Genomic DNA, 24,902 nt, shown 5'->3' on the forward strand with positions numbered 1-24,902 from the left:
GGATGCTCTCTGATGGAATTCATACTTTTTTATAAAAGGACAAAATAGAGTGATACCTAATTAATATAAATATAAATATTAAATATAAATATAGAGGACTGTGTCTTCAAGTCAGGAAATATGCCCTTACCAGACAGTCACTGAATTGACTAGATCTTCATTTTTGTCTTCCAGCCTACCATACTATGACAAACATATTTATGTTAAGTGACTCAGTCTATATTATTTTGTTAAAGATATAATGAAGGCAGACACACACAGGAAATATGTTGCTTTATTTGATTTTCACATAGAATAAATTTGTTATTTACAGATATTGTGGGGTAGATATATAAAAGCCCTCAAAATCCAAAGAAAAATTTTAATAAAACAAAGATAATATCCACTGGCTCAGATAATTGTGAGAGGGTCTAGGTTGAGTGGGATTTTGAGGTCAGTAGAAAATATTGGAAATGTATATCTCAGATCTATCATATAAATATGTTATTATTCATGAAAAATTTCTCAATAAACTAAAAATAGAATTTGCACTACAAAGTAACACGTAATCCATGGAAAAGAGTGGCCAATATGCACATTTAAGTATGATGGTATTTCTTAAAATTATCACGATCACAATCATGACCATCCTGTTGTTCATCGATTGCCTCGAGCAGGCCCCAGTAACATCTTCTTCATCCCAGCCCTGAGATTTTTTTAAAAAGTGCCATATTCAAGGCTTTTTCAGGGTTAGGAGAATGAGACCTATCATTGTTACTGGTATTTGGCATATTGGGTATGCCACGGGGAGTTTGCCAGACTCTGCCGTGTGGGCAGGTTACATTTGGTAGCCTGCCAGTTTGTCCAAAGAAAGAATGAGATAATAAGATGTCACGCGGCCGTGACTGCTGAAGACCTCCAGAATCAGGCACCACCATGCTGAGACCACTCTCCACATGCATGAAAGTACCGGCAGAGGAACAAAGGCATGCGGGTCCCGGGGCTGAGATCTCCAAGCCTGCTCAGATCGGAGCGGAGCATCCTCCACCCAGATCCTCCATATTCCAGTAGGCAGGGGTCACACCCACCAACTGGTCCCCTGGCGCTGTGTAATCCCCTCAATGGCCAAGACCCAGAGACTTAAAATTATATGATTATTCTATTCATATAAAGAGGTATGGATAATGCCAGATGTCTGCGGCTACTCTAGAACCAAAATAGACTAAATTGATAAAATATTGCAAACATAGTTTCCAAAAGTTATATTTTCTTTTTAGCTTCTGTTTTGTGTTTTTATTTGAGGAAATAATTGACCTGTTTGAACATTTTAATGCAATGATGTAGCCTACAAAGAATAAGGGGAGACTGATTTAACTGAAACATTGTTTTAATATTCTTTTGCAAGAGAAACATATTGAGAGTTCAAAAGGGCATAAAATATGATAAGGGCTGGAGCGATAGCACAGCGGGTAGGGCGTTCGCCTTACAAGCGGCCAACATGGCCAACCCGAGTTCGATTCCTCCGCCCCTCTCTGAGAGCCCGGCAAGCTACCGAGAGTATTCGATATGCCAGACACAGTAACAACAAAGTCTCCAATGGAGACGTTACTGGGCCCGCTCGAGCAAATCGACGATCAACGGGAGGGCCTTTACCTTTACCTTTTATTAAATTTAAATTCAAGGAAACATAGGTTCAGAAGAATGTCTCAACTTGATTTTAATACAGAGTCAGGCAAAGGTTTGCCAGATTGCTAAATGATTTTAAATATTAAAAACTAAAACTACTGTTTCTGCTTTGAAGTAATTGGGAAAAAGTCAAATATGAAAACATATTTTACTTTTAAAATTATCAAAATAGAAAGTAGTCAAAATCAGGGTATTTATTTTGGAGAAGAGGTAATCAAATGGGGGCCAAAATAGTTTTCTCAAATACCTTAACTACAAATGTTAAAAATAAGTTTTTTTTGTTCCTCTCAATAAAAGCGAATTTGTACTTTGACTAAAATACACATGTGGAAACACAGTTGTCATTTTTGTCCCATGGTACAGCACACACTGATGCAATGGTTTACACTGAGCCCTGTGAGTGAGAATAAGCTTCTGCCATCGAGTCAGTCAGGATAGAGAAATCATGATAGACTCATTATTTTGGTATAAAAAAGAGACTGTAGCACTGTCTGTAGCACTATCCACCCGTTGTTCATTGATTTGCTCGAGCGGGCATCAGTAATGTCTTCATTGTGAGACTTGTTGTTACCGTGTTTGGCATACTGAATATGCCATGGGGAACTTGCCAGGCTCTGCTGTGCGGGTGGGATATTCTTGGTAGCTTGCCAGGCTCTCCGAGAGGAATGGAGGAATCGAACCTGGGTCGGCTGCCTGCAAGGCAAATGCCCTACCTGTTGTGCTATTGCAAAGAGCAATAAGATTTAAAAAAAGCCACACAAAGTCAAAAGATTTATTTTATATTTGTTGATCTTTTCATGCAGTCAATTAAATATTTATTCAACAAGGTGAAAAAGAGTTTGCATTCTTGAGATACAGTATAGGAGGCTATGAACAGTGTATAGAGAGTTCTAGAAGAAGTGCTATAGGTTCAAGTAAAGAGTGAGAATATATGGTTTTGATCATGAGATAACTATCTTCTATTGCTGTTTTGGGCCACACCCAGCTGTGTTCTGGGCTTACTCCAGGGTGTGTACTTAAAACACTAAGAAGGTTTGTGGGGGTCACATGGGTTGCCAGAAGTCAAACCCAGGCTGGCTGTATGTAAGGAAAATTCCCCACCCACTGTTCTATTATTCCAGGCAAACATTTTCTAAAGATTTTTGTTGTTGTTGCTGTTGTTTTTAACAAAAGTTAAAGCAGATACAAGTTAAATGGCCAGGTGTGCCAAAGATTCAACTAATGGCCAGTTCATCCTGTTAATCTGTTCTCTTCACAAACCATCTTAATAATTGGTGACAGTCATTTTACTTCACATGATGATTTCTGGATAACTCTGCCCAACAAGGAATAAATATATAAAAAAATCAATGTTTCATCATTATTTCAACCAGATGTTAGGATGATATATTCAATGAACACCAGTGTTCTGTGATAAAAAACAGATTTCAAATTGTTGGAAAAATAATATAATACTTGTAAAATATTCCATTTTAATTGAATTACTGAATATGTATCTGTTATACTTTGAAAGAGAAAAAGACAAAGTTCATTAAGAAAATGTACAAATTGATTATATATAAATTTGTAAGATAAAATTGTAAATGATAGAAACATAATTAATTAAAGAGTCCATAGCCTATTATATAAGTTGCTATGGAAAAATGGTCTAGGTAATTCTGTTTCATCAAATCAAAGGAATATACATATACCACTAAATACAATATACTATGAACGCAAAAGTTGAACACAAGCAGGTGTGACTTGCATATTTATAAGTGATATCCATATAATGGTACTTACTGCTTTATTGAGTATAGACAACTATGTAAAATTCCTCTGTATGTAATGGCATCCCTCACATCCTTACATTGAAATCTCGATTCCGCCTTATGATGATATTTTGTCATTAAAACATTCTTGAAAGAACCAAGTACTTAAGTAGATCTTGCTGATTACAGACATCATGTGGAGATTCCATGTTAAAAATAGTTTCTAATTAAGGAATCTCTTAATATTTGTATTGCAGTTTTTTCTGGAGTCATTCAATTTTCCACAGAAGAGTCTCCCAATCTCCTCTCTGAGGCTTTAGCATGGTTGCCTGAGTTCTAAATACAGAGTGTAGAAAAGCCTGGGAACTTCAGCATTCAAAGCTTTATATTCCTACAGTTTGTTTCTTACAGATTTGAGGCTCGTTGATGTTGCCTTCTTGAAATGAGGAATCTGAGTCTGGAACATTTTCAGCTCAGATTCGCTGAAGAATAAGATTTTTACCTCCTGCCTTATTTTGAGGGCTTACAGAAAGTGTGTACTGGTGTCTGAGCTAGTTCTAGCAAGGTCTGAGCTACCTAATCCTTTCTGTCTTCAGATTTTCAGATACACATGATCTCTAAGCAGTTTAGCTGCAGCTTTCTCTACTCTGTCAAGTCTGTTATGCTAACTCATCTTGTTTGTCTTCCTAAAAATGATTAAAATTCCAGCTTGCTAAATTTTTTCATTCAAGTATTATTGTATTTGTTTACGTCATTTTTCTTAAAATAGGTTTTGAAGAGAGAAGATAAGGGTTTTTCTAACATTCACAGTTGTGGTCCAGAGAAATGGTACAGGATGTATACAGAGCTGATCCAGTTTTGACCTACGGGTGCTGAGCATGTTTCCCCAAGCTCCATCAGGAGATACACCTAAGCAGAGAGCCAGGAGTAAACCCTATACATGGCTGTGTGTGGTCCTAAAGTACCCCAAACAAAGCAACAACAACAACAAAAACATACAATTAAAAACTAAAGTGACAGTGTCTTGTCTTAGAGTGTCTTGGAGAGATAGCATAGTGGTAGGGCGTTAGCCTTGCACACGGCTGGGTTTGATTCCTCTGCCCCTCTCGGAGAGCCTGGCGAGCTACCGGGAGTATTTTGCGAGCTCGGCAAAGCCTGGCAAGCTACCCATGACGTATTCAATGTGACAAAAACAGTAACAAGAAGTCTCATGACGGAGACTTTACTGGGTCTGCTCTAGCAAATGGATGAAAAACAGGAGGACAGTGATAGTGACAGTGATAAACTGAAGTTATTAAGGATAGTCTAAGAATTAAACTAAAGAAAATTATTTATCAGTTAGAGCTGGAGCAATAGCACAGCGGGTAAGGCATTTGCCTTGCACACAGCCAACCCAGCTTTGTTTCCCAGCATCCCACATGGTCCCCTGGACATGGCCAGGAGTAATTCCTGAGTGCATGAGCCAGGAGTAACCCCTGTGCAACTCCAGGACTGCCCCCACCAAAAAAAAATTATTTCTCAGTTAAATGGAAGTATTTTCTTGAGAAATATGCTAAATAAGAATTCTCTGAGGTAGAATAAGGAACTGAAATAAATAACCTCTAAAATAAGCTTATGTTCTAAATAGCTAAAATTAAATTTATTGAATCTCATCATAGATCTCTTAACTACATTCATTTCAGCTTCTCTAGTAGAAAAGAATTCCATTATTCTAAGCCATCAAAGACCCTTCTGTTTAGCATCCCTGAGAAGCTCAATTGAGAATAGTTGTGGAGAAGCAAGGCAAAGTCCTACTCTGTACTCATCTACCTCTTCAGTTTTTCTCTGACCTACAGTTCTTTTCTCCATCTCCATTCCCTGAATTCCACTCTAACCTCTATCTCCAACCTGGATCTTAGATCAACTTTTCTATTCCACTGCCTTTACAAGTTATGCATCTTGAAAATTTGTTGACATGCATAATTTAAGGAATACAAATTTGAAATTAGTTTATTCTTATTCATCATTATATCTATGTTTTCTGTTTGTTTTAGCATAGTGGAAAAACAGGTTTAGTATCACATATATTAGCACATATATTAAATAACACACATATTTAATATAAACTATAATTAATTGTCACTGTCTTCCCGTTGTTCATCGATTTTCTCAAGCGGGCCCAGTAAAGTCTCCATTGGGAGACTTTGTTGTTACTGTGTTTGGCATATTGAATACATTACAGATAGCTTGCCAGGCTTTGCCTTGCAGGCGAGATACTCTCGGTAGCTTGCTGGGCTCTCCTAGAGGGGCGGAGGAATCGAACTCGGGTCGGCCATGTTGGCTGCTTGCAAGGCAAACGCCCTACCTGCTGTGCTGGTGCTAATAACTAATTTAGTAGACTATAATTTGTCATTTGTTATTCTAGTGTAAATGCTAGCACAAGTTAAAGTTATGCTCATTATTTCACAGAGAATGCTGTCACTTTGCCAATTTATTAGAATTTTTTCATGAAATTAAAAAAATAATAGGAATTTAATCTGATAAATTATAAAAATTGATTAATAACAGGTTAATTTCTCAAAAGTTTGAATATAAAAATGTAAGTCTTTTTTGATAGTAATATTTGTGTTTTTGCAGCCAACTATAACCAGCATGCTGGAACTATTTGTAAATATCACTTTTTCATTGGGTAATAGAGTCTTTTAAAATTATTCTGATACTACCTGAAATTAAATGCAAGATATTAAATACAATCCTCCTGGAAGACTAATGAATGTTACTTAATTTCTTTACTTATCACACTAGGAAAATCCTTAACACATGGCAGATGGAGATACATCTATAGAACATACACAAATAAGGAATACATTTTTTAAAAATTATGGTCTGTATGAAACTCACAAATTCAGGCCACATTAAAATGTACAGAAGTGATGAGGATTAAGAGACTACACTGGTGAAGAACCAGTAAGTACTACATGGATATGCACACTTCCCACCTCAAAATAGAACAAGAAAATAAGAAACAATTCTTCCTGAACACTAGCAATAAAAACTGTAAAGACACTAATTGCCTTCCAATTAGAAGCTGAAGGAAGATGCACAATTATTTTTCTTCAAAGAAGATATTTAACTCTCCAAGCAGTGATTTGCCTGCATATAAATACTTTCAGAAATGTTTAGATTATCTGCCTTGCATCTATTCAACAGCACAGAGATTAAAATAAGACAATTCCAACAAGTCATAATATGGGAGAGGCCGTTAAATAACTTTTGTCTGTATCATAATGTCAATGAGAAATTATTTTCTCTTCAAAGCACTAGAGAATTATTTTAATTGGTAGAAGCAAATCCGATTTGAAAATCTTAAAATTTACTCAAATAATTTGGCAATTATGAAATAATAGGCAAAATTTCATTGAGTTAACCACATTCTGACATTCATTTTGCTCTTTCTCATTTTCTGTAAACACCCATTTTCTTTGTAACATTATCACCTGCTTGATTATTTAATTACAGTTGTTTATGTTATTCCTCTCAAAGGTCTATGAATATAGGTTTGTCATTCTAATGGATACATAATAGTTGTCTGCTTTGGTTGCCATGTGAAACAAGCACTTTACTTTCTCTTCAACCCCTTGGCAAACTTTTATAAATATGATATTTATAAATACTTTTGTTTTTAGTGAAGTAATTTTGCAGTTTGAAGGCTTAAGAGATAATACAGGAGATAACGCACTTGCTTTGAATAAAGCAGTCTTCAGTTCAATCCCCAGCAGCACCTACAGGTTACTGAGCAATGGCAGTGGTCACTCCTCAATACAGAGCCAGAAACAGCTGCTGAGTGCAGGCAAATATGGTAATCACTTCTGGCTCCCCCAGGGAAGATATTTGCAGAGTATTATTTGCCTAGGAATTTTTATGAGCTGTCACCATTGTAGAAGTTAAATATTGCCAGATATATTGTTATCATTATGCTTTACACTTAGGATACATGAATAAAGTAATATGCTGTCACTGTCACTGTCACTGTCCTCCATTGTTCATTGATTTGCTCAAGCGGGCCCAGTAACATTGTGAGACTTGTTACTGTGTTTGGCATATAGAATAAGTTATGGGGAGCTTGCCAGGCTTTGCCAGGTGGGCAAGATACTCTCTGTAGCTTTCAGGGTTCTCCGAGAGTGGTGGAGGAATATTTTCCCAACATATTATGCTATACCATAGAAATGAATAAAGTATCAATAATTTTTAATTAACCATTTATAACATTTTTATTGGAATAAGTTTTATACTTTGAATTGAAATTTGTGGTCACATTATAAAGTCATAATCAGGGAATAGCTTTATCATTATTTTAATATTTATGGTAATACTGGGTGTTTACTCAGAAAAATGGCAGTTACTGCTTCCATTTTCAGTTCCCGCTATAGAATATTTTGTCATTTAAAATGCTTTATAGTTTCCTACCACTAACACCAACTTCTTTACAATCACTTTCTACATATCAGAGCCATATTCACTAGATGGAGATTGACTCTAAGTTTCTTATAGCGACCCTATGTTATTCTTGCAGCAGCACTTCTGCAGGAAATAGTTTCAATGTTACAAAAGTTCTAGAAGTTCCTTAAATATAACTTCTTATTCAAAATTGTCAGCAGGGTGTGTGTCTGTGTCTGTGTTTTTGTGTGTGTACATGCCTTCATATGTATACAGTCGTTTAAGACTACAAATAGACAGTGGATGATGAAATATTCAAGGTAAAAATCAATCCTCAGAATATATTTAAGTTTACCAGGGCAAGAACTCAAATTGAAATAGGTTGATAGCTCAATTATAAATGAACATGTTAAGCTGAACCAAGACTATTAAAAGCATAGTTAGTTTAGTTCAATTTGAAGTGAATAAACATGCAAACCCTGGTATCATAATTGAGCTCTTTATGAAATAGCATAGCATAAAAAATCATAAAAATATCAGTATCAACACAAGAAAGAGCATTTACTGAGCATCTACCTTGTTCCTTACATTTTTCACAAGAATGTAAATCGTTTAATTTTGCCACTGGTTCCATAAGGGAAAAATTATAAGTAACCTACTTTTAAATGAAAAAAAAAAAAACAGAATGACTGAGTAAATTCTTCAAGGGCATACATTTTAAAAAATATTGCTGTGAGAATACAATGTCAAGCTCTTTTATCCAGTTTGTGGCATTTTGCATATTTACATCCATTTTAACTGTAGTATTATTCTACCTAGATCTGGATAAGAAAGTAACATGAATATGAATTTTTATCTAAGTTTTTTAATAAATGGTTGGGTAGTAATAGAGAAAAATGAATTAACACTTAGTATTCAAAAGTTGAATGTTTGCACACTAGGAATGGGCTTCACTCTTTTTGCCAAAATATTTTTAATATTTTATAGAATTCAACTTGTAAAGGCAATTCATTTCATCCAAGTCTTGTTATAGACTTGAAATGACTTCAAATTCCAGTAAAGATTCAGCCATATTTTCAGATAGAAATGCAAGTTTAACATTCAAAATATACTAAGTAATTCTTGATCATGTTCCACTTTCTTGATGTTAATATTTAGATAAACAAAGCCAATAGACATGAGTCCACTATATGAGGCATTTTTTTCATTTCACTCCATGTAAGTATAAGTGATTAAACAATATAATTCAAAAACGTCTGCCTGAGATTTTGGCCTCATTTGGTTATTTAAAAAAATGCTTTGTTTTATTTTATTTTTCTGTTTAACAAATTTGAATTGACTGACAGAACACTGTAGTATATAAAGATTCTTGTCACACATTTCATAGAATCTTTAATTAATAAAATTTCACAATAGAAATTTCTTTTTTAATTTTTTTTTTTTTTTTGCTTTTTTGGGGGGAGGGCACACCCAGTGATGCTCAGAGGTTACTCCTGACTCTGCACTCAGGTATTACTCCTGGCAGTGCTCAGGGGACCATATGGGATGCTGGAAATTAAACCCCCATCAGCCACATGCAAGGCAAACACTTTGCCCGCTGTGGTATCACTCCAGTCTCTCTTTTTTAATTTTTAATTTAATTTTATTTTTAAAGTAGTTTGCAATAATTTGTTAAATTTAATATCAAACCCCAATCTCACCACCATTACACCTTCCCACCACCATATTTTGGATGTTTCCATCATGAACCCTAACCCCTGCCCCAAACCAGAACCAAAATAATTTATTTTGTATTGTTTGTTATGAATAAACTGCTGAAAGTGATCCAAGAAATTTTCCTTAGAGAAAAGAATGTGAAGATTGTTGTATTTCACCCAGAGGCTATTAAGCCCTTCTATAAGAGATAACTATAACGTTAAAGGTTGAGCCTTGTGTGCTTATACATATATATGTGTATATATATTTATATATGTGCAAATATATTTCCCCCTAAGATTGGTTGTCTTCTACTTTAAACCCCATGAAACGTGGTGCACTACTCTTGGGATATTCATGATCACAGTCCTCCCGTTGTTCATTGATTTGCTCAAGCAGGCCCAGTAATGTCTCCATCATGAGACCTGTTGTTACTGTGTTTGGCATATCAAATACATCACGGGTAACTTGCCAGGCTCTGCTATGCGGGCGAGATACTCTCAGTAACTTGCCGGCCTCTCCGAGAGGGGCGGAGGTATCAAACTCGGGTCGGCCATGTTGGCTGTGTGCAAGGCAAACGCCCTACCACTGTGCTATAGCTCCAGCCCACTCTTGGGATATTAGTGGTGTAAAATATGAGATGTTGCACAGCCACAAATCTGGCCCTATGGTGTAGGAGTAGGTTCACTCATGAGTGAGGCTCAGCCTGAGCATGTGGAGGGGCTGTGAGCAGATAGAGCTTGAGTTCTGGAGGTTCATGGCTGCCATGACTGGGTCCCTTGGGGTGGGGAGGAGTCTCACCCGCTCCCCTTGGGGGTGCCCGGAATGAAACAGTCTTGCATGGGGTTCAGCAGCATGGCTATAGCATGTCGTTTTATGCTCTCTTCCAAGAGATTATGAGTCCTAGAAAGTTCCTTTGAGCAAGGAATTTTCATCTCTTTTAAACTTTGTATTTTTTCTTACTTGATTAAAACAAAACTTCTGGACAAATTCATTTTTTTTCAAATGAGGCACGATGTCTAATTCATTTGCAACCGTCACTGTCACTGTCACTGTCCTCTCATTGTTCATCAATTTGCTGGAGTGGGCCCTGTAACGTCTCCATTGTGACAATTGTTACTGTGTTTGGCATATCGAAGACATCACAGCTAGCTTGCCAGGTTTTGCCGTGCGGGCAAGAAACTCTCGGTAGTTTGCCGGGCTCTCTGAGAGGGGTGGAGGAATCGAACTCATGTCGGCCATGTTGGACACTTGCAAGCAAATGCCCTACAAACTGCGCTATCACTCCAGTCCATTTGCAACTGTATCAAGCAAATTATTGCTATTTTCATTTTTTGAATTATATTATTTTACATTACTAGAAATCTTATGAAATATCTTATTCTGTGTAAGTTGAACCAAAATATAACAAAGTAGTTTTCATTTTAAGTAATGTGAAGGTCAATGGATGATAGGCACAGAGGAAAAATATATAAAATGTTTTGTTTCTTCCTATGACTTTGCTCTAAAGAAAGCCTTTGCATCTATCAACGTTAGTTTATTCTGAAGCTTGAAAATAGAAGGAAACTGCAATTCTAGTAACAATAAAAGTACACTCTGTACTCTCCTTGAACTTCTCTGCCCCAGTCTCTACATCTATTTTCATTTTGTACTCAATCTCTTGCAATTGCTTTTGAGAAATAATATGGGCTCCCTCTGGTGACTAATTTCACACCTAAACATTCCCATGGTACTTAATTAAAAGACTTGCAATCTCCAGATCCTCTGCTTATCTTATGCAGAAACTAGTTGAGGTTCTAAGTCTTCAGGGGAAAAGAAAAAAAAAACTTTTCAGTGTTTAGTATTGGTTCTCCATTAAATGATCAGGAAACATTCTTATTATCACTTATCACCATAGCATTAGCTCCCTACTTGTGATCTCTCTCTCTCTCTCTCTCTCTCTCTCTCTCTCTCTCTCTCTCTCTCTCTCTTATTGCAACTACCATTATTTAGAAAATATCCATTTTTGGCAAAATGTTTCTTAATTTCAGATGAAAGTAAAGTATTAAAAGTTATTTAATTAGTAGGTTTTTAAGTATGTTCATCTTCATAGAAATTAGGGTAGAGCCAAAGAAGAAATTCATGACATGGATGAAAGAATGTAACATGAATATTAAAAGTGCTAATTTCAACTTTTGAGTGATACATTTCACTTTATACTCCTGTCAATAACACATAATTGCATTATTGTGGGAGTGCACAATTTTGTAGTATAAGTATATAATTCAAGGAGTCAGGAGTGAGATGTCAGCACAGTGTCTGTGACACCAGAACAAAAACAAACAAAACAAAACAAAAAGGTAGTGAGGTTCTTCACAAAATTAAGTGTAAAACTGCACACTCTCAATCCTCCTAATTTGATTATTTTTCTATTTCTTTAATTTTAAAAATATATGTTGTTTATTAGTGTTCTGTTCACAAAATTTCTCCTTTTAGATATAATCATACTTTGGAAAATCACTTTCCATCAGCAATGATATTTTTAATTCATATGTAATAAATGAAGATCTGAAACTGAGTTTCATTTGTGTTCTTTTATTATTTCTCTACATTGCTATGATTATGTACATATCTTCCTGCAAATGACATCATCATCAAAATGAGATTTTAGAGATTTATTCATTCATGTCTATAAATATATTTCATTCACTTTACCTAAAATCAGTTATAATAACACAATATTTTATTTATACAGACCTCTGGTAATTTTTAAGTTGCATTTCATTCCCTATTAACATAAGGAATCTGAACATCTCAAGCCTTCTTTCATTATCGCATATTTGAAGATTTCTCAGGAAATTAGACTGAAGATGAATCAGTAGGTCTTAGAGAATGCACACCTTCAACCCTCTTGCTTAAACTATAAAGAATGGTCCGTTTTTGCTTTGTTTTGTTTTGTTTTAACCAAGTCAAACAGTACCACTGTAGTACTGTCCTCCCATTGTCCATCGATATGCTCCAGCAGGTCCAGTAACATTATGAGACTTGTTGTTACTGTGTTTGGCATATCAAATATGTCACAGGTAGCTTGCCAGGCTCTGAGGGTGAGATACTCTCTGTAGCTTTCTGGGCTCTCTTAGAGGGGTGGAGGAATCGAACTCTGGTCGGCCACGTGCAAGGCAAACGCCCTACCCGCTGTCCTATCGCTCCAGCCCGAGCCAAACAGTATACAGTTTTATTAAAGACACTGCAGATACAATTGTGGGATATTTCAGGTAGGATGTGGGAAGACAACAATTAATAACAAACAGCAACTCCCTTTTTCAGTGGACTATCAAAATTAGAAATGACCAGGAAGCCAGTAAATCTGATTTTGTAGTTTGAAGTAGGGAAAGTTAGAATGAAGATTGACACTTCACACTTAACATGCTGTTAACGATTTCTCACAAACTGGTTCTGACATTCAGGAAAGACTATTTTAAAAGGCAAAATTATTATCAATCTGAAGATGCACAATCTAAAAAAGGAAGCATTTCTCTTCTGAGGGAGGCCATCCCAGTAGTGTCAAGCTTGCCTGATATCCTGGTGTCAGATTTTTATAGTCCAGGCTCCAAAGGCTTCTCAGAGTTTAAAACTGGCAAATATACAACTGAAGATGGATCTGCAGATGACCTCTCAGATCTTTTCTGTGGTTTTCTATCACCTTGACTTTAACTCTTTTCACATCAGCTTCAGTCTTTCTTTTGGGTATGGTGTACTCAGACATGGGAATAATCGCTGTACATGAGAATACAGTTGGCCAGCCGGGATCATTCTCTGCTCTTTGCATTACTTTCAATTTATTTTTTTTTCCTTCAGGGCAGTTCTTCTCATTTTTTTCCCCTAACCACCTTATGTACTCTATGAGAACAAGTTTTTAGTCAGCTTTATAGACATAGTAAAAATTCCTTCCTTTTTAACATTTTGGAAGAGCTTGAGTATTACAGGCAAAGTCTTCAAACATTTTATTGGAGTGAACCTATTTGGGCCTGGGCTTTCTTTATTGGCTATATTTTTAAAGTACTATTTCAATTTCTTTACTTGTATTTGAGCTATTATTTTTTCCTCTTGTTTTTTTGGGCCACATATGGTTGTGTCCATAGATTACTTCTGGCTCTGCACTGAGACATTATTCCTGATGGTACTTGGGGGATCATCTGGGATACTGGAAATCAAACCAGGGGTGGCTGTGGGTAAGGCAAGTACCCTTCCCGCTATACTGTTGCTCAGCCCCTGTTAAAGTTTTCTCCTTCCTGCTATTTAATTATAGTTGTCTATATTATTCTAATAATCACTAACTTCAAAATTATATAGGTTCACAGCATAGTCTATTATGATCATATGTGTTTCCCAAGTGTCTTTTGTAATTTCTCCCTTTTCACATCGGATACAATTTATTTGAATTTTATCTATTTTCATTCCTCATGATTCTAAGGATTTTCAATTTTGTTTATTATTTGTGTAAAACCATCTTTTGCTTTCATTGACCCTTTTCCTCATTTCTAAATAATACTATATGATTTTTCCTCATTTATATACAATTAATTTCTGCTCTGATGTTTATTATTTTGTTCCTTTTACATATCTTGGAGTTCCTTTGATTTTCTATTTCTAGTACCTCCAACTATGATATTGTTCTATATTAGATTCTTTTCCTATTTCCTACTATAAGCTTTTTTTTTACTATAAATAGAATGCTTATGGCTATTTTTGCCACTTCTTATAAGTTCTTATAATTTTTTATCTTCCTTCTTGCTCATTTTAAGAAAATTTTGAATTTATTTTTTATTTACCCTTTGAACCCAAGATTTAAATAATTTTTATAGAAATAATGATGTATTTAATAAAATACTATTTAAATACTATTTAAATATTATGTTTATTTATATACAGAAATTGTTTTTAAATTTATGTATTCTCACACCTTTATTTTTTATTATTTTTATTATTATTATTATTATTATTATTTGCTTTTTTGGTCAGACCTGGTGATGCACCGGGGTTACTCCTGGCTCTGCACTCAGGAATTACTCCTGGCGGTGCTCAGGGGACCATATGGGATGCTGGGAGTTGAACTCGGGTGGGCCAGGTGCAAGGCAAATGCCCTACCTGCCATGCTATCACTTTAGCCCATTCCACTTTTTATTTTTATGATTATTTTTTCTTCTATGGCATTGTGTTTTGAGTAATACGTGAAATGGGTTCTATTTTTATTATTTTATGGAAACTCAAATTGTGTTCCAATGTTGTCAACCCTGGAGAATTTTGGTTTTCATTCATGCAATGTTAAATAAATATACTTGTTTTGGGGATACAGAATTCTCTGTGTGCTTACTGATTGCACTTTCCAATTCCATAAGGCCCTGGTTTCCATATTGATATTTCGGTTGGTATATCCAATGATGAGAATGTAGTGTTGAAACGTCCCCTACAATTGTGCTGCCATCACTGTATCACCTTTTCTCTATTAGCAATAGTTTTACAGATTTGGCTTCCTTTTTATTTGTTTTGTATATATTGAAAAGATTTATGTTCTCTTGGTCTATGATCTTTTAACCAATATGCAACATCTACCCCCTATCTCTTAATGTTTTCTTAAGACTGAATGCTATTTGGTTTGATACAATTATGGCTGTTACTGCTTTACTTTTATATCTACCATGCCCATGATTATTTACACTTTTAATCCTGACCCGATGTATATCTTGAGAATTCAAGTGTAAGTAGTAGAAGGTTGGATTTTGTTTTGTGATCCTTACTACTGCTGTGTGTTCATTGATAGGAGAGTTCAGTTCACTGGCTTTTAGAGAAATTATTGATAAGAATGTTGTCACTGTTATATGAAGATTTTATTTGTTTTGCCATTCTACATTTTTTATAGAGACCATTCAACATAATTTGCAATATTAGTCTGGGTGCAACATATGTCTTTAACTGCAGTTTGTCTGATAATGTTTTCATTAGTCCTAAACTCTGATTGAAACCCTGTGGAGTAGAGAATTCTTGGCTGGAAGTTCTTTTTGTTAAGTACTTTGAATATATCATTACAACCGTTTCTTTCAGAAAATCTCATTTGAAGTTTGTGCTTTTTCTTTTGGTGTGAGCTATTGCTTCTCTCTTGCTGAATTAAGCAGTCTATCACTGTTTGGTTCTAGCCATTTTGATTACAGTGTGTCTTATTGTTATGAAGTGTGTTTTGTTTGGTACTCTTTGGGGATTCCTGGATTTCTGTACAAGTCTCCCTTTTAATAACAGCAGATTCTATACTACTATCACTTCTGCTAGTTGTTCTTTACTGCCTTCTATTTCTCTCCTGAAAGTTTTAATATCCAGACATTTTTTGTTCTTATTATTATCTATTCAGTGTTTTTTTATTTCACAAGTCTCTTTACCTCTTATTTATTGCTGACTAAGTAAAGTAAAGTAAAGGCCCTCCCATTGATCATCGATTTGCTCGAGCGGGTCCAGTAACGTCTTCATTGGAGACTTTGTTGTTACTGTGTTTGGCATATCAAATATTGATGACTATTGCCTCTTATTTACTGATGACTATTGCCCCTTATTTACTGATGACATTTATTATTGTCTCTTATTTACTGAAGACATTGTGTAGTTTATTCTTTTGCCCACTGATTTGATTTTTTGTTTTTACCATTTTGTTGGGTGCTGGGCTGGAGTGATAGCACAGTGGATAGGGCATGTGGACAACCCAGGTTCGATTCCACCATCTCTCTTAGAGAGCATGGCAAGCTACAGAGAGTATCCTGCCCACACTGCAGAGCCTGACAAGCTTTCCCCCATGGCATGTTTGATATGCCCAAAATAGTAACAAGTCTCACAGTGGAGACATTATTGTTGCCTGCTCGAGCAAACCGATGAACAATGGGAGGACACTTCTACAGTGCTACTACTTTGCTGATGAATGCTGTTATTATATTCTTTAACTCCTTCCTTTCTGTTTCAATGAATATTTAAAATTCTCTGTCAAATTTTTTTCTGGCTTATTCCAGTGATATCCTTAGTTCATTGAACATAGACATAATCAATTATCTCAAGTCATCTATCAGGCAGCTTTGAAAGATCTGATGCACTTGAAGACTTACCTGGGTTTCTTCCCCAACTCATTCAAATAGTCAAATTTCTTCCCTTCTTCTCCTTCTCCTCCTTCTCCTTCTCCTTCTCCTTCTCCTTCTCCTTCTCCTTCTCCTTCTCCTTCTCCTTCTCCTTATTTCTCCTTCTTTCTCCTTCTCCTTCCTCTTCCTCCTCCTCCTCCTCCTCCTCCTCTTCTTCTTCTTCTTCTTCTTCTTCTTCTTCTTCTTCTTCTTCTTCTTCTTCTTCTTCTTCTTCTTCTTCTTCTTCTTCTTCTTCTTCTTCTCCTCCTTCTCAATCTTATCCTTCTTATCCTTCCTTTCTTCTTTTTCTTCATCTTTTTTCTTCTCCTCCTTTTTCTTCTCCTCCTCCTTGTTCTCCTTATCTTTGTTATTCTTCCTTTCTTCTCCTTCTTCTTTTCTTCTCCTCCTTCTTCTTTGTCTTCTCCTTCCTTCTTCCTTTCTTCTTTTTCTTCTTTTTCTTCTTTTTCTTCTTATTGTCCTCCTCCTCCTCCTCCTCCTCCTCCTCCTCTTCTTCTTCTTCTTCTTCTTCTTCTTCTTCTTCTTCTTCTTCTTCTTCTTCTTCTTCTTCTTCTTCTTCTTCTTCTTCTTCTTCTTCTTCTTCTCCTCCTCCTCCTCCTCCTCCTCCTCCTCCCCCTCCTCCTCCTCCTCCTCCTCTTTCTCCTCCTCCTCCTCCTCCTCCTTCCTCCTCCTCCTCCTCCTCCTCCTCCTCCTCCTTCTTCCTCTTCTTCTTGCAGTAACCCTGGTGCTTAATATTTGCTTTTATGGAGTTCCAAATTCCACATAGTGTGAATAGTGATCCAGAATTCCTGTTCAAAGTACTTGTCCAATGCTTATGCCTCTAGCAATTTTTAGCAGCTTTACTGACATGTAGTGATTTCTGAAATTTGTGAGGGCAGTTCTAGGTTTGAAGGAAAAATGAATTGAGTCTGGAAATGACCAGGGCCTCAGTAAGTCTTCAAGGGCTCAAGAGATAGAAATGAAGTATTGGAGTTCAACTTTTAAGGTTCTTGACATCATGAAATTAATGCTTCTATTTTTTCAAAAAACCTATTTGCTCTGGTACACTAATCAGAATGGATGCAGGGCTATTTTTGCTACTCTGTATGCAAAGGCCAGGAGTGATTTAGTAAATATGTTTAGTACCAATTAGTAAACTTGAATTTCCTGACCACAACCTGTATGCTTTCATAATATTGGTGTCACAAAAACTGGGATATTTTTCTCTTTAACATGTGTGATGGGTAAACACGTCCCTATGTTCACAGTTTCCTCATCACTTATACGTGTGCTCTACTTAATCTGACTTTGTTTCCATTTCAGCTAAATTCATGGGCACTCAAGATTATAATCATAGTTTTACATTTCTTTGTCATTTTAAAGAATACACAAATACAGATTTTCTTGTCCTATTTTTAATATAATAATTTTATTAGAATAATTTGTGCTCACTTCATAAAAGTTTTAGAGAAGAGATGTGAAGTCAAATCATAGTTGTTGCAGGGTGTGATTTCTTCTAACAATATAAAAATGCTGATTTTTTTAAAGGAGTGCCAAAGAGGTATAATTTTGTACTTAAAATTGTATTTTTGAGTAAGTTAGACCAACATTGCAGGTTTTTTCTTTTGTGTTTGATGCATAGTGTGCTATTTTAATAAATGTTTCAGCATCCTGTAAAACCACTCAAGAGCACTGAGTCTACCTTCTTATCTGGTTACTCAGAAGTCTTTGGGTAAGATTGTCTTTTGAAAAACTATGTGATTCTTTAGAAATTTTGAAATTTAAGCTGAAAATTTGTTTCTGAAATTGCAGATCTTGGCTGCCCTTTTCAGTTATTTTTAGTGGAGCTAATTCTTACTTTAAATCAATTTCCCTTAAAAGAAGCTATGATTTATTTATCTTTAAGTCTTTGTTTTGAAAGAAGAAAGCACACCTAAAGTGCTCAGGACGAACCCCTGACTCCTAGCTTTGTGTTCAGGGATTATTTCTGGTATGAATTATGCAGCATGGAGTTTGGGTAACATATTGAATATAAAGATTGAACCTGAGTGCAGATCATGTAAACTAAGCCCTTTTACCTTCTGTACTAGCTCTCCATCCTTTCCTTGTGTGTTAACTTCTCTTTTATCTTTAATCATAGGTTTTGCATTTTGCATTCCTGGGACAAAAGAAACAAGTCCTGAATGAAAGAACTTACTGGTATCAAATTACAGAAACAATTGACATATATTGCATTATTTTACCATTAATTAAAGATACAATTCTTGCTAAAATAGGAGAGTTTATAAATTTATTATGATACAAAATCTCAGCAAAAATATTTCTATGGCAATCAAACAGAGTAAGAGTTCCATACCAGAGGGGAAAAATAAGTATGTAGTAGGTCCTGTATAGCAATTTGACAAATCTTTTGAGCTTGTAAAAAAATACCTATTTTTATTTAGACATGTTATATTAATTTTGAATTATGGAGTGGAAAAGAAAATAAATAACTTATATTTTCTCCTATTACTATTTCTCAAATATAAACATGTATATTATAAAATATTAATAATATGTCTTTCATTTTGAGTACTTAGTTTCACATTCAAAAAAATAAGAGTTTTTGTTTCCAAGAAATTTGGTCATCTTACAAAAGAGCTGCAAAACTGTTCAGAAAAGTCATTTACACCACTATGTTCATTGCAGCATTATTTATAATAGACAAAATCTGGAAATAGCACAAGTATTCAAGAACAGATGATGAATACAAAAACTATGGCACATAGTTTTGGACTACTACTAATCTATAAGAAAGAACAAATGGACTACTACTAATCTATAAGAAATAACAAAACCATGAAATTTGTCACAAAGTGAATGAAACTAAAGGGTATCATGCTGAGTGATATCAGCCAGGAAGAGCAGATTATATAATCATTATCATATGTGAGATATTAATATAAATATATCTTAATATATATTATATAGTATAGTAGGGTCATAACAAATGTATATACATATATATATATATAGTAGGGAGATAGCAAAAGGCTGAAAAGCAACAAAATCTGTGAACTGGTCTAGAGAACTGGTCTTCATAGTGCGGAGAGGTGGAGGACGATGGTTTGAGGGCGGGGACCAGAGATAATTGGTGGAGGAAAATGGAACAATCTGGTAGGGAATGTGGCATTGGAGCATTATATGCATGAAACCCTATCCCTGACAATATTGTAAATCATGGTGACTAAAATAAAATTTTGAAAAGAAAAAAAATTATGATAGAAGTAGTATTTAGATATACTGATCTGAACAATTTTTAAATACATGTAACTCTTTTTTAATTGTCAGATCTTATGTGCTTCTCCCAAATCTTTCTCTAAGCAACAGATTTCTTTGTTATCAAATTTCAATTAATAAGTGTGAAAAAATATTTGGCAAGACATAGGAGCAGTGTCAGTCAATTATTGCACTGTCATAATATTACACTCCACCTTACACTTCATTATAATTGGAAAGTATTAGTCAATAAGATATGAAAAGCTGTCATACAATAACATCATTCTATAAAAAAATGTTTTCCAGTGTGATAAATACAATATAAGAACCCTGTGTTTTTGATGAAAACTCAGCAAAATGGGCATTAATGGAACTTTCCTCAATATAGTCAAAACCATCTACCACAAACCCATGGCAAGCATCATTCTCAATGGGAAGAAACTAAAAGCCTTCCCTCTGAGACCGGGGACAAGACAGGGTTTCACACTCTCGCCACTCCTATTCAATATAGTACTGGAAGTTCTGGCCATAGCAGTTAGACAAGGAAAAAAATCAAGGTTATACAGATAGGAAAAGAAGAGGTACAGCTCTCACTATTTGAGAATGATATGATACTATAGTGAGAAAATCCTAAAGACTCTACAAAAAAGCTCCTAGAAACAATAGGTTTATATATTAAAGTGGCAGGCTACAAAATCAACACCCCAAAGTCTATGGCTTTCCTCATACAAATAATGAAAGACAACAAAGAGATATTTAAAAAAAATCCTGTACACAATAGTACCTAAGAAAACCAAGTACCTCGGAATCAACTTAACCAAAGAGGTGAAGGAACTATACAAGGAAAATTTAAAAGAAACTACTTCAAGAAATAAAAGAGGACAGGAGTAAGTGGAAACACATCCCCTGATCATGGATAGAAAAGATCAATATTATAAAAGGCAATACTCCCCAAAGCACTATACAGGTTTAATGCAGTCCCTATTAGGAGACCCATGACATTTTTCAAAGAAATAGACAAAACACTCCTGAAATTCATTTAGAACAATAAACCCCCACGAATAGCTAAAGAGATCCTTGGGAAAAAGAAGATGGGTGGCATCACCTTGCCCAACCTCAAACTATAGTACAAAGCAGTAATAATTAAAACAACATGGTGTTGGACTAGAAACAGATCTGCAGACCAATAGAACAGAGTTGAATATTGTATCACAGACTCAAATATATGATCGCTTAATCTTTGACGAAGGAGCAAGAAATGTGAAGTGGGAACAGGGAAATCTTCAACAAGTGGTGCGGGGAAAACTTGACAGCTACCTGAGAAAAATAACTCTGACCTCTTTCTAATTCCTAGGCACAAAAGTCAGATCAAAGTGGATTAAAAACCTCAATATAAGACCTGAATCCAAAAAGTACATGAAAGAAAATGTAGGCAGAACCCTCTATGACACTGAAGCAAAAAGCATCTTGAAGGATGAAACACCACTGACCAAGCAAATGGAAATAAACTAATGGCACTACATTAAACTAAGAAGCTTCTGCACCTCAAAACAAACAGTGACCAAAGTACAGAGAGAGCCAATATAATGGAAAAGAATATTTGCCCAATACCCATCTGATAATGGATTAATATCCAGGATATACAAGACACTAGTAGTACAAGGAAAAATATATCCAACCCCATCAACAAATGGAGAGAAGAAATGAACAGATGCTTCCTCATAAAAGAAATACAAATGACCAAAAGGCACATGAAAAAATGCTCCACATCAATAGTCATTGGAGAGATGCAAATTAAAACAATGAGATATCATCTCACACCAGAGACTGGCACACATTCAAAAGAACAAAAGCAAGCAGTGTTGGCATGGATGTGGGGAGAAATGGATGCTCTTTAACTGTTGGTGGGAATGCCAACTGGTCTAGACTTTTTGGAAAACAATATGAACATTCCTTCACAAACTAGAAATTTAGCTTCCATATGACCCTGCAATACCACTTCTGTGAATATATCTCGATGGTACAAAAAAGCACAGTAGAAATGACATCTACACCTGTATGTTCTTTTGCAGCACTTTTCACAGTAGCCAGAAACTAGAAACAACCCAAGTGCCCAAGAACAGATGACTGGTTAAAGCAACTTTGGTACATCTACACAATGAAATACAATGAAGCTATTAGGAAAGATGAAGTCATAAAATTTGCTTATAAATGTATAGACACAAAGAGTATCATGCTAAGAGAATTGAGTCAGAAAGAGAGGAACAGACATAGAATGACCGAACTCATTTGTGGAATATAAAATAATTAAATATGAGACTGACATCCAAGGAAAGCAGACTCAAGGGCCAGGAATATTGCTCCATAGTTGGAAGCTTGTCTCTTGAGCTAGGGAAGAAGGGGATCACAAAGTCAATGATGGTTAGAGGAATCATTCAGGATTGGAGATGTGTGCCGAAAGTAGATAAAGGACCAAATGTGATAGACTCTCAGTTATCTATATTGCAAATCATACTGCCCAAAAGTCGAGAGAAATTGTCTGCTATTGAGCAGGAGGAGGGTTGGAAGGGTGGTATATTAGGGACGTTGGTTGTGGAGATTGTGCATTGGTGGAGGGATGGATGTTGGTTCATTTTTTTTTATTTCGGTTGGGCATTATATTTTGCTCAGATTTTCCCACCACCATTCAAGTCTGATTTTCAGGGACAAATGCTAGATCATATACTTTTCATTGATCACTTTACATATCAGGAAAGGTCGAGTGGCCGCTTACGCAGCCACGTGGTTCAGAAAATAGTCCTGGTAACTGCATGCCAGAGCCATGCTTGCAGAAGCTCATGGTCACTGGGATTCCATATGGAGAAGGCAGGAGACAGTACCTACACCATCTGGGACCTCCGGGTGATACTGGCTCTGGATTGGGCCCAGAGAATTCTCCGGGACCTGTGGGACCCTCCAGCCAGTTTTCTTCTTCACTGCTGTGTGCTTTAAGATGGCGTTGGGGGTGGGTTGTGGGCGTGACTTCTGGAATCAAAGGTTGCCTTTGGGAGGGGGGGAGATGGCGGCCCCATTGTTGTTCAGAAAATAGTCCTGGTACTCGCATGCCAGAGCCATGCCTGTAGAAGCTCATGGACACCGGGATTCCATTTGGAGAAGGTGGGGAGACAGCACCTAACCCATCTGGGACCTCTTGGTGATGTCGGCTCTGTATAGGGCCTGGAGAATTCTCCCTGGTGTTTGATCATTTTATAACTGAAACTCAGAGAAAAGTTTTGTAACTGTATTTCACAGTGAATCAATAAAAAAATTAAAAATAAATAAAATAAAAATAGACTATATGCAGATTTTAGATAGTACATTTTCTACATATTGCAAAAAAGTAATAATAAATTGAAGTCCCAAATCAATCAAACTTCTTACATCTGTTTATCAAATACTTAGAAGTTAGAATAATATATATTTATATATATATCAATATATATATATTGAATTGACTTTGTGAATACATTAACTATTCTAAATATTTCTGTCTAACCATTGATTTTGCTTAAATTGAGATATATTTGACAAATGCTATATGAACTTCACACTAGCATTTGTTATTTCTATATGATGTGAAACCATATGGCCTGAAGTGCAGCGGGTAGGGCGTTTGCCTTGCATGTGGCTTACCTGGGTTCGATTCCTCCGTCCCTCTCAGAGAATCCAACAAGCTACTGACAGTATCCTGCCCGCAAGGCAAAGCCTGGTAAGCTATCCATGACGTATTCAATATGCCAAAAACAGTAACAACAAATCTCACAATTGGAGACGTTACTGGTGCCTGCTTGAACTAATTGATGAACAAGAAAAGGACAGTGCTACAGTGCTACAGTGTGAAACCATATAACATCAAATTTTATATATCATCAATCACCATCAGCTATTAAATATATTTTATAAACAGATTTTAATACTTTCTATTTAATTTATAAATATATATCAGTATTCCCACATGGCAGAGTCTGGCAAACTCCCCGTGGTATACCCAATATGCCAAATACCAGTAACAATGATGGGTCTCATTCTCCTAACCCTGAAAAAGCCTTGAATATGGCACTTTAAAAAAAAAAATCTCAGGGCTAGGACGAAGAAGACGTTACTGGCACCTGCTCGAGGCAATCGACGAACAACAGGGTGGTCGTGATCGTGATATCAGTATTAAGTATTATCATCACATTCTACATCACATTGTCTTAACTCATTTTATAATTGTACGTTTGTGCCTTTTGATTATTATTACCTCTATTTTCCATAATCCAACCTTCCTTTTTAGCAATCACCCATTTTTTCTATACCTATGAGTTTACTTTTGCTATTTTTGTGCATCTTTTTATTAGTATATTCCACACATATGTGATAGTATATGTATTTATCTTTCTCTGACTTACTTCCTTTAGCAAAAGGCTCTCAAGTCCATCATGTTATCATAAATGGAAAACTGACTCTTTTGGATGAGATGTAATAAAATATTATTTAGTCACATTTTTTTCTTTATTTTTAAGGAGCTATTCTTTGGATAAATACTCAGAATTACAATTGTTGAAATAGCAGTTCCCTTTTTAAATTTAAGAATCATAAATGATATTTTCCATAATTATTGCATCAGTTTACATTCCTATTAACACTACACAGAGAATTTTTAAAATGCATTTGATATTTAGCCATTCTGACAGCTAATTTAAAAATCAAATACTTAGAGGTCAGAGAGATAATACAGCAGTGAGGCCTTTGTCTTGCATGAAGAAGACATGGATTCAATCCTTGATACTTCAAACAGTGGCCAAGGAACTCTGTGATGGTGGAAATTGATTATGGGACTCCCATATGCAAAGTATACGCTAGACCTTTGAACTCTATTACGATGCTGGGAATTTTTAACTTGATATTTTCTATTGTTATTATTTGCATTTGCACTCTTCTCTTTCAATGTAAAATCTCATATCTCTGC

Source organism: Sorex fumeus, unplaced genomic scaffold (assembly GCF_029834395.1).
Source record: "Sorex fumeus unplaced genomic scaffold, SorFum_2.1 ptg000003l, whole genome shotgun sequence".
In the NCBI taxonomy this organism is placed as follows: Eukaryota; Metazoa; Chordata; class Mammalia; order Eulipotyphla; family Soricidae; genus Sorex; species Sorex fumeus.